Source organism: Drosophila rhopaloa, unplaced genomic scaffold, assembly GCF_018152115.1.
Source record: "Drosophila rhopaloa isolate 14029-0021.01 unplaced genomic scaffold, ASM1815211v1 contig_3, whole genome shotgun sequence".
Classification (NCBI taxonomy): Eukaryota; Metazoa; Arthropoda; class Insecta; order Diptera; family Drosophilidae; genus Drosophila; species Drosophila rhopaloa.
In genome coordinates this window covers 18,997,172-19,008,012 of record NW_025335123.1, presented here as the reverse complement: position 1 = coordinate 19,008,012, position 10,841 = coordinate 18,997,172, and positions in this window count along the sequence as shown.

The window sequence follows — 10,841 nt, the reverse complement described above, 5'->3', positions numbered from 1 at the left end:
TTTAGTTTGTCACTGCCACAAATTGCAGCAAAAAGACATCAAATATTATTTTATTCCGGTGCTAAAATTATGAAGTTTTTTTTGGGAAAATTCTCCAAGGTCTTGTAGATTATTAGCTATCATAAAATAACTTTACCATTTTTTTGGTAAAGCTATAAAACTAATTCTCTTCCAGCTTCTTCTTCAGTTGAAGATTTATGAGCACATTTAAATCGCTGACTCCACATCGAATACTGGATGACGACTGCCATAACCCCAGAATAACATCAGTTGGTTTTTAGCTCCTAACTTTTGGATTTCCCATGTGCATTCCACGGTTGATGAGTCCATAAACAGCTGCAGTTTCAGCGGTTGCACTGGGCCATTCCTGCTGATTCCGCTCATTTATTGCGGCTTTGCCAGGGCAAATGGGGCGTATGCGTAATAGATTCGTTGTCCGCTCTAGTGGCCACATAAATCAAGATTAAGTGCCAGCGCCATATAAAAAGATGCAGCTGCTCTAAACAATTTCCAGTTAGCAGGGCAATAGATGTCATTCAGTTTTAAGAGCCAAATCCATCAACAGGAATTCCGCAATCACTGAAAATGTGTCATGTGCCAAACCCGAATGGTTACTGAAGTGTTCTGAAGCAATCAAAAACTAATCGTTGGCAAGGTGTGTAAAATGCAGGGGATAGGAAAATAGGAATATATAGGAATATGCTATAAAAAGTGTATTTAAAACTTGCCCCAAGATGTAGCCCCATTTATGTAAAGCTTTATTCTTTTTTGCTCTGTAACATTAATTTGCAATTGGCAGTTCTTTTTGTACTCTTACCATAAATACAAAAATTGTCTTTTATTTTGCTTCTTTTTGGAATGGATTTGATTCACCTTTATGAGAATCCAATGACAAAGCTTAACTAAAAGCCCAGCGTTGAACCAATTTGAAGTAGGTCCTGTGTTGATTTTTTTCCCACTCAAGCCTTTCAAATTCTTTTTCCGCCCACTCTTCGCCTTCATCCACTTTCTTTTCCCGCCTTTTTTGCGCCCCTTTTTGCGAAAGTGAGTGGGGCTTAAAAGCAAAGTTATGTCAGGAGCGGAGGCTCAAATGCATTGCATCAATTAGGTGCCCACATGTAGACAGTAAAAAGTCAACGACTGGAGGCAAATGGTCATCGGGGGCGGAGGGGGCGTGGCTTGGTTAAGGCTTAGGCCTAATCCTCGACAGGATTACAAACACATGCCACACGCACACACTAACGACACTCGATGCAATTGAATTGAAATCCAAATCTGAGCCGAAGTTAAAAGAGCGGCCATTTATATGGCAGGACCCCAAATACCAAACACAAATTACATTGGTGTTCACAATTTTAGTACTCACATTTGCACAAAAGCTGAATGCAAACTTACTTTAATAATATAATAATTTTATATATGGAGAAACATCTGAAGTCTATAAAAAAATATATTTCTTATATATACAGTTTGTTTGCCAGAAAGCCTAATTTATTTTTAAAGTTTCCTTTGTCACTATATTTTTAGCGCTGATTAAACCTCTATATTGACCGCCACTGTGTATTTTATAGGGACATCTGTATGTGGGGCCTTTTCATTTTTGCGGAGCGGTGGCAATCAGCAAATGGCAGCTCAAGCAAAGCATTGAAAACGATAATTTAGTGTTTGGGTCAGGAACACAGCGGCGGTGGGGGGAGGGGTTGGAAAACTGGTGGAAAATGGAGGGAAACTCCATCACGTGCCGGCATAGAGACCATTTTCCCCATCGATATCGATAAATAAATGAACACTGCGGCTGCGGTTGGTGAAAACAAAAAAAAAAGGAAACAAAAAGGCCAACAAATCCCCGTCTCAAATCGAACCCAAAGCGGAATAAAAATTACCCGGAAATGAAGTGCGAACTGCTGAAGATGCAAATCGTGGCAAAATTATTTGTTTGCTCTCGAATCGAGCCTAAACCAATCACATGGCGATTTGCGTGCCGGCCAAGAAATTTGCATACCATCCCAATCAGGCCTGTTAATTAACCACTTCGGTTCATTTGTTCGGCAAACTTCGATTGATTGGAACTGTTTGGGGAGAAGATTTATTGATCGGCAGTCGAGAAAAGTGCAGAAAAGGTTAGCCAAATTGCTATATATTAGAAGGACCAGAAGTACTCTTAAAGGGTGGATAAAGTATTTTGTTAGGCACTGTATTTAGATTGGCTTTTAATTAAATTGGTATAAGTACAAGCCTTTCATATGATGACAGTTTTCTGCAGAGCTTTTTAGCAAATAAACAACCTTAAAGCAAATTAAACGAAGAACTTTTATATATATAAATTTACATATAGCTTATTTAGCAGGTTTTTATTTTTATAAATAATCTGATAGCATTGGGTGATGTTATGTTATTCCCAAAGAAATCCATAAAGTATAACATGATCTTCAAAAAATACAGATTTTGTAATATTTAACCAAGTACTTTTTGCCAACATTATATGCCTGAAATTCTTATTGGTAAATGTTTTACATCTAGCCAAGAACTGGGGACTGCCTTTAACTGGGCCATAACAATTGAGGAGATTGACTCAAAGTCCGAGCACGCCCCCAAACAACTGGCAAAGCAAGTGGAATCAATGTCCTGCCCTCCTCTTCGTCCTGCGGACCAAAAGCAAGGGTATTTCGGCTGGCCGAAAGGAGGACATCTTTTTTATGGCACTACAAGGTGGTAACATAAGCCCGGCAAAAGGACCGGGCAGGACGAAGACGTAAACTAAAATGTAAATGAAATTGTCGTCTATTCCAGCGGCCCATTTTGCGCCTTTAAGAGCCATGTTTCTCCAACTCATCCTCGTTCCATCTCGGCGTTCGTGTCCTGCTGGCGTTGACAAAGAAAATGTCACGGAAATAACTGGGGATTAGATTGATGAGTTTTGCAGCTAAGCCAACTGGCTTGCCAAAAAAGACCACCCGCCTGTCATAAACTAGGCGGCCAGGATACTCCACATGGACCTGGCCGAAAACCAGGACTCGTCGGATTTTGACGATGTGCCAGCATAGGTTTATTGCGACCCGCCATGTTCCATATGTGTTATCTGCGCCTGCCTCTGACAACTGTAATTAATTTAATTAGAGCCGTTCCCCTTTCCTTTCCCCTTTCCCCTCTCCCCTTTCCCATTCCCCTAATCCCCTTGCTGCCGCCGATGAAGGATGAAGGATGTTGGGGAGTAATCTTCGAGTGAAATTCATTTGCCAGGCGGAAATGTTGACAGGACGCAACAAGAACCGAAACTATGACAAGGTCACCAGGCTCATCCGAAAGTAGGGGTATGTCCAAAGGGATAATTCCATTCAAGGATACCGTGTAAAATAAAAAGAATTTATCGTAAACAGGAGCAAAGGGAATTTCCCTTTATTTTTGCATTGTAAGTCCTCTAGTTTCAATTTAGTAACTATATCTATTTTCTGAAAATCACTAAAAATTATCCAGAAATTATACTTTTTGCAGATATTTTAGTAACCGCAATATTTATATTTATAGTTTTTTGTATTCTCAATTATAAAATGTTATTATACTCACAAATAAAACTAGCAACTTACTGAAAAATCTCCGAAAATGTTCAGTTGGTGACCCAAATCCCAGTGCAATCCCATGCTTTTTAACAAATTCTTTGTCTTAATAAAATATTTTAGTTTTTATTTAAGTAGCTATCATAATACCCTGTAATTCCACATCTTACACCTTTTGCATATGTATGTATGTGAGTGTCCCAAAAAAGAGAGAGAGAGAGAGCGACAGAGAGTCGTGAAAAAAGGAGAAGAAAAAATAATGTCTAACATTATCGTTGACATTTATTAGCCCCAACTAAGTGAAATTGTTTGCTTTTGCCCCCGTTTTTGTTGCTGCCCCATCCATTCATGTATGCATGCATGTGTGTGCGTGCCGTATATGTATATGGAACACCCTTCCGGATGGCACATCAAATATTCATATGTGTTAGTGTTGCTGTAGCTTTTGCTGTTGTAGGTGTGCCGGGCTTTGTCACGTTTTCGGGAGTTGTTTTTGTAGCCGCCGTGGGTCGAACTGCCAGCTTTTTGTGCCCTTTATTTGTCGCCAAAGTTTGCGTGTTTATGTTATTAAATAATTTCAATAATATTCACACATATACACCTCGGCACCCACACACGCACAAGCACACAAGTGCCGAAAACTGCTTTAAGGCGATTGTTGCGCCTCGTGAAAAGTTCACCTATCAATTACATTTGATTGATCCGGGTTTAATGATTGGTGTACGTATGGGTTTGTCAAGGTCGTCAGTTTTACGGAACAGCCAGTCTGGTAGCTTAGTCCTATGCACAACTAAAAACCATTAGAAAATGTATTTTTCCTTAAATATCTGTAACAAAAAAGAAAATCATAACTTTTCCGCAGAAAGGTTAAAACAGCTAGTTCTTTGTTATTAATGTTGTAGGTATGTATTTTTACTGAAGTTCATCATGAGTATTTTTACGATAGCAATGCTAATAATTGTCCGATAATGGAATGGCATACCTTGTTGAACTCGTAACAAAATTTCCATTCGAGTGGCATTCACATCTTTTTTTGTAAAATTTTTGAGAAAAATGATGATGAAAACCCTTTGAAAATTATGAAATGTGAAAAATTGGTATATTAATCATTTTTCGCTTAAAAATATCAGTATTTGTACGATAGCAATGTTAATAATTGTCCGATAATGGAATGCCATACCGTGTTGAACTCATAGCTAAATTTCCAATCGAGTTGCATTCACAACTTTTCTTCTAAAATTTTCGAGAAAAACCTGATGATTTTGAAAATTTGTGATAAAGACCATGATTGAAATACCAGAAATGATAGTCATTGTGAAAAATGCGGAAATGGCCAACAAGTTAATTTTTCTAAATCAAGCGAAGATGGTTCACTCTGTTTCTAGAAGTTGATTTAAGGCTGATAGGCTGTTGGCATCCGCATCCACTTGACGACATTTCTAAGTGTCCGTAACCCTGATCCTGCCCTTAATTCATGCAAATTTCTGTGGCTCCACACGCATCTGTATCTTTGTGAGTCTGTTTGATACAGAGGAATCTGTATCTCTATCTCTATCTGTACATTTCGGTCTGACGCCCTCAAGGGCACCATACAGTGCGTTTCATAATTATCTACCTTGGACTTACATTTCTCCTTGCACTGTTTTTCAAAGTGAATTTAATTTAACGATAAAATTAGATAGTACGAATGAAAAAGAATGTACACTTTTATCATTTTGCAGAACTATTTATATTTTATTTGTGCTTTAGTTGGTTCAAGGGAACTCATGCGCTTAACTGTCATGAAACGCACTGTACCTAGAGCTATCTGGAAATGCGCTTGACGCGCTCGAAAATTTGGGCAAAGTTTTGCAGCTCGCTACAAAGTTGGCCCAAACGGCAGACATACTTATGGGTTTCTGGTTTCGGGTGTCTAACCTCGTTTCCCGGAAAACTCGCTTCCAGTTTTCACCTCTTTGGCTTTCCAAGTGCAAGTTCGCCTAAAGTGAAACTTTGTTTTTATGAATGAATTCACAAATGAATTGCTCAATGAGTTGGCAACCTCAGGTCGTTTTACAAATATTTTGTATAATTTATTTTTGCTGGAAAATGGCCAGCAATTTTTTAGAGTTAGCTTAACTTTTTTGTTGTCCTGGCTAAAGTTTTAATGATATAATTTGCCATTACAAAGCAACCGTTTTCCCCTTTTATGGATAAGCTGAGTAACTGCTTCTGAAAATAGCTGCCTGTGTATGTAATTTTGGGGTTTCCTCTAAGGGGAATTCAAATCTCTCGCACTTTTCCACGTCGCATTTCATCCTCGTTTGTTTTGCACCACCTTTGACATAACTTCTAAATGGGGAGCTTTGCTTTTAAATACCCTGTTATTTCCAAATAGGTTTGTAATTAAGGCAACAAAGCATTATTAAAATAATATTCATATAATAATATCATTATTCAGTAGACATACTTTTAACTAGAACATATAAGTTTTCTCTTTACAACAAGTTAAGTAGGTTTTATATTTTAAATTTCTTGCCATTTTAAAATGGTAGAGATATTGCGGAAATGGATCTTAATAAAAACATTGTTATTGTGTATTAAAAAAATAGTATATCTGATATTGTTAAAAAGCAAAAAATAGAGAATCAACTGTTCCTCTACAGCCAATTCCATTCACTTTGTTTTTCATTTGTTTTGTCCTCCAGCCGACAAGGGAATTGTGCAATTGTGTGCGTTAACTTTTGGCCATGTCCATGCTTTTGGCCAATTCCCCAATTACAGCTTAGTGCTTTAAGCCATCACCGACTTAAAGTCTAGAAATTATTTGTTTGTTTCCAGATTTTTGTATGTCCTTTGGGAAGGCTGCATTAAAATATCTAAAAAGTAAATATAACAAGAAATTTAAGCACAATATAACAATTAGAAATACATTTTTAGATAATCAAACTGATGTATAATTTTCAAACGATATATGTAAGTATCATTATAAATAACAGAAAGTTTCCACCCATTCTGCATAAACTTCTATTCTATTTTAGTTTTAATTTAAAACTGAAACTACAGACAAATGCCTGACCATACAATTAGCGAATTTTAATGCTAAGCACAACCTGCTGCATAATTTCAAAGCACATTCATATATAAATACAAAAACACACATGGACATAGAGCACACCTAAAATTCACTTGCCAAAAAACCTACAGAAAAAAAAGGGAAAATGAAAAATGTACTTGGCAAAGTACGCGAAATTACGCAAATAAAATTTACATAAGCAAATTGCATAAAATCAACAGGACCTCGGATCACACAGACAGGACAGGACATGTGTGAGTGTGAGTGTGTGTGTGTGTGTGAGTGTCTGTGTGCACAATATAATTATGTTGATTCATTTATGTTTAATTAACTGCGCGCCGCGTATTTATAGATATAAATGAAACATTCATTTAAATGCCAGCACAGCAAATTGGATTTGTGTTCGAATTTGAAATTGAAATTGAACAAGGGTAAAAAGCTCTTGATTGATGTTCTATGTGGATGAAATGGGGTGGCTCTTTTGCCACCCACTTAATGGCCAAAAAAGTGTCAAGAAGATGGTAAAACAAAAAATTTAAGTGTCCAAATGAGTAATGTTGCCACACAAAAAAAGATCTAAAAGAAGTTTAAAGTGGTCAGCAGAAAGTGGGAAGAAATTGCCTCCAATGTGCCTATTTAAAACCTAAGATTTAAATATATTTTATTTTAGTACCATGCACTTAAAAATATATATATTGATCATAATTATATTGCTTGTAATGATTTCTTCAGTATGATTTCGCAGCACCCAAAAAAGCAAACTTAAAGGTGGTCAAAAAAATCATTCAAGTAGCCCACCAAAGCCAAAAAATAAATATTGGCATTTCCCTCCACATCACAGGAATCGAATTTTTCCCCCTATTTGATCAAAAATATTCCGACCTAATGGCTTGCAATTGATTTTGACTTATTACAATCTGTCAATATTTGATGAAGATGAGGAAACATGTAATACGATTCAGAAACGTCTTAATGCACTAAACAATTTCACGACCGATTGAAGCTGAATGACTTTTTCATAGGAGGAATCGGGGCGAAGTTTCGGCTTAGCCGAGTTTATCGCAGCTCAGTTAGCATAAGTTCGATTTGGTTCGATTTTTCTGGCAGTGACATGAGCCAGCAAAGTGCGGAAAGGGTTTTTGCGGCCCAATTGACAATTCACAATTGACAGTTGACAGGAAGGACCTGGCCACGCCCCCTATTTCGTCCTTCGTCTATTTGCGTCTGAAGTGAGCGCACGTGTTAAGTGGCAATCAATTGACAATTTCTGTCCTGTAATTGCCACACTTTCGGTGTGTCACTCGAAATATCTGTTACCATTTCACTCGGCTCCTTTGCCAGTCCTTTGTGCTTCGTCCTTTTTCGGCTTGGCCTCAATCATAAGCAAAAATCTGTGGTGCTCAACGCACAAAGGAAAATTGAAAAGCAGAGAAGGGAAAATTAAACCGAAAATACAGAGGAAAAACCATAGACCTAATGCCTGTCAAGGATTTTTAAAGCCATCACATGGAACAAATACAATTGTGTTTAACAATAAACGTAATTAAGTTAGTAAACGTTTTTTGCTGAATAGGTTATAAATAAAGAAATTATTTGAATACTATATGTTTTATGTATAGAAGCTCAACGTTGTAATTATAATTTATTCACAAACTTATATTTGTAATTTGAAGAATGCATTTTATTGCTAAAATAGCTTGTTTAAAATGGATGATTTAAATAAACTTATTGGTTAATCATCCAATTCATCCAGTTTGACAGTTGAAAACACATATTTACAGGATTAAAGCTAACCTTATACCAATACTTATAATGCCTTTATTTTAGACCCTCTAAAATGGCAACGGCCAATCTAATTTGATGTGCAATTGACCAAAACCAAATGCCGGCAAAAATTAAGGGCTGGAACGGTGAGTGCCCCAGCTCGTATATCAAGTCCAAGAGGCATGAAGCGGCAACCGCAACATCAACATCATAACTCAAACTGAGATTCCTAGATCCTTTGGGGATGGGGCCGAAAAAGCGATTACCAGCGAGGGAACAAAGTAAAAATCGCCAAAAAATAGGCTGATTCGTGGAAAATTCGATGACAATTAATTACAGTTACGCGCGAGGCGTGAAAATGGCCAAGAGAAGGGAAGATGAAGAATCGCTGGCGAAAATAAGGCGGCATAAATAAGCGTCAGCAAATTATAAATTAATTCAAACGCATTTAATGAAGAAAAACACCAAAGCAAACTGAAGGCCGAGGTACACTGGAAAATATAGTACAATATTTTGGCTTTCTATTGCAAGCTATATTAGGATTTTTTATACCCTTGCAGAGGGTATTATAATTTTGGTCAAAAGTGTGCAACGCAGTGAAGGAGACATCTCCGACCCTATAAAGTATATATATTCTTGATCAGGATCACCTCCTGAGTTGATATAGCCATGTCCGTCTGTCCGTCTGTCCGTCTGTCTGTTTCTACGCAAACTAGTCTCTCAGTTTTAAAGCTATCGAGTTGAAACTTTGCACACACCCTTCTTTCCTTTGCACGCAGTATATAAGTCGGAACGGCCGGGATCGGCCGACTATATCCTATAGCTGCCATATAACTGATTGATCGGAAATGCCATAACTCTGCTGTTTGTTAAGTTAGGAAGTTGGGACTTTCTGTGGGTTCTATATTTGGCCAATCAATCCGACGTACCAAATTTCATAAGGATCGGCCGACTATATCCTATAGCTGCTATATAACTGATTGATCGGAAATGCCATAACTTTGGTGTTTGTAAAGTTAGGAAGTTGGAATTTTCTATGGGTTTTATATTTGGCCAATCAATCCGACCTACCAAATTTCATAAGGATCGGCCGACTATATCTTATAGCTGCCATATAACTGATTGATCGGAAATGCCATAACTTTGGTGTTTGTAAAGTTAGGAAGTTGGGATTTTCTATGGGTTTTATTTTTGGCCAATCAATCCGACCTACCAAATTTCATAAGGATCGGCCGACTATATCCTATAGCTGCCATATAACTGAACGATTGGAAATGCCATAACTTTGGTGTTTTTAAAGTTAGGAAGTTGGGATTTTTTATGAGTATTGAGAATGCATCATATGAATAATTTTGGAGAATATAATTAACAGAGTATTCTGCAAGGGTATATCAACTTCGGCTCCGCCCGAAGTTAGCTTTCCTTTCTTGTTTAATGTTAAAGTACTCTGTGAAAAAACTTATTAAAAGTATGATCAATTTTAGAAAGCAATCTTTAAGTAAAATATTTTAATCTTAAAATAAAATATATCAATATTTGGAAATAATGCGAAAACAAAGAAGTTAGTCTATTTTAACATGTAGTTTAATGTAGTCATCTGAATTTGATAACATTAAAAATATAAAGCAAAACCGAAAATATATGAAGTTATATATTGGCCAGATGGTTGGTTTTCATTATTAATTTGGTTTCAGTGTCCGAGAAGAGGCAAATGCGGAGAAGGACACGCCAAATGCAAATTCCGACCAAAACTAAACAAGGACGAAGGACAAAAAAGGGGGCGGCTTCGAGGGGGAGTGGCAGCGCAGAGCACAGAGCGCACAACTCAGTCAGACGTTTGAATTAAATAAATGAAATACATAAATAAAAACAGATGAGCTGTTGCCGTCGCTGCCGCAAAACTTGGCCAAAAAGGAAACGGCCAAAATAAACAGTGGCCAGGGGGCGGGGGCGGGTGCGGGGGCGGGGTAACCAGTCGGCGGGGATGACCTGCCTCCAGGGTTCGATTAAGTGTTACCCTGCAGGAATCACGCAGCCGAAACGACCCTTGACCTCGGTCTTTATCTGTTTTTTTGCAGTCCCATTTGGAAGGTCAGCAAAGCAATTGGTAGAGGAAAACGTTGGGAAAAGCGGAAAAAAAAACTGAATATTAATTCAGACTTCGTTCGTAATTAAATTTTGAATTTTATCTGGCTTTGAGCTTCTTTTTGTTCTGGATTTCTTTTTCATTCAATTAAATTTGTGTTATTCCTGTTATACTTTTGTTTTAACTGTATCTTATTTTCAGCTTCATTTGCAATGTATTTTGTATATGTCTGAGTCAATTTGTTCTATACTTGAAGATCTAGATTGATTTAATATTATTACTTTTATCATTTATCTAAAGTTAATATGCTATATTTATTAAATACCTCTTCAGTTGTTAGCCTAATCTACCCCAGATTATAGCCAATTGTGTCTGGAAACAA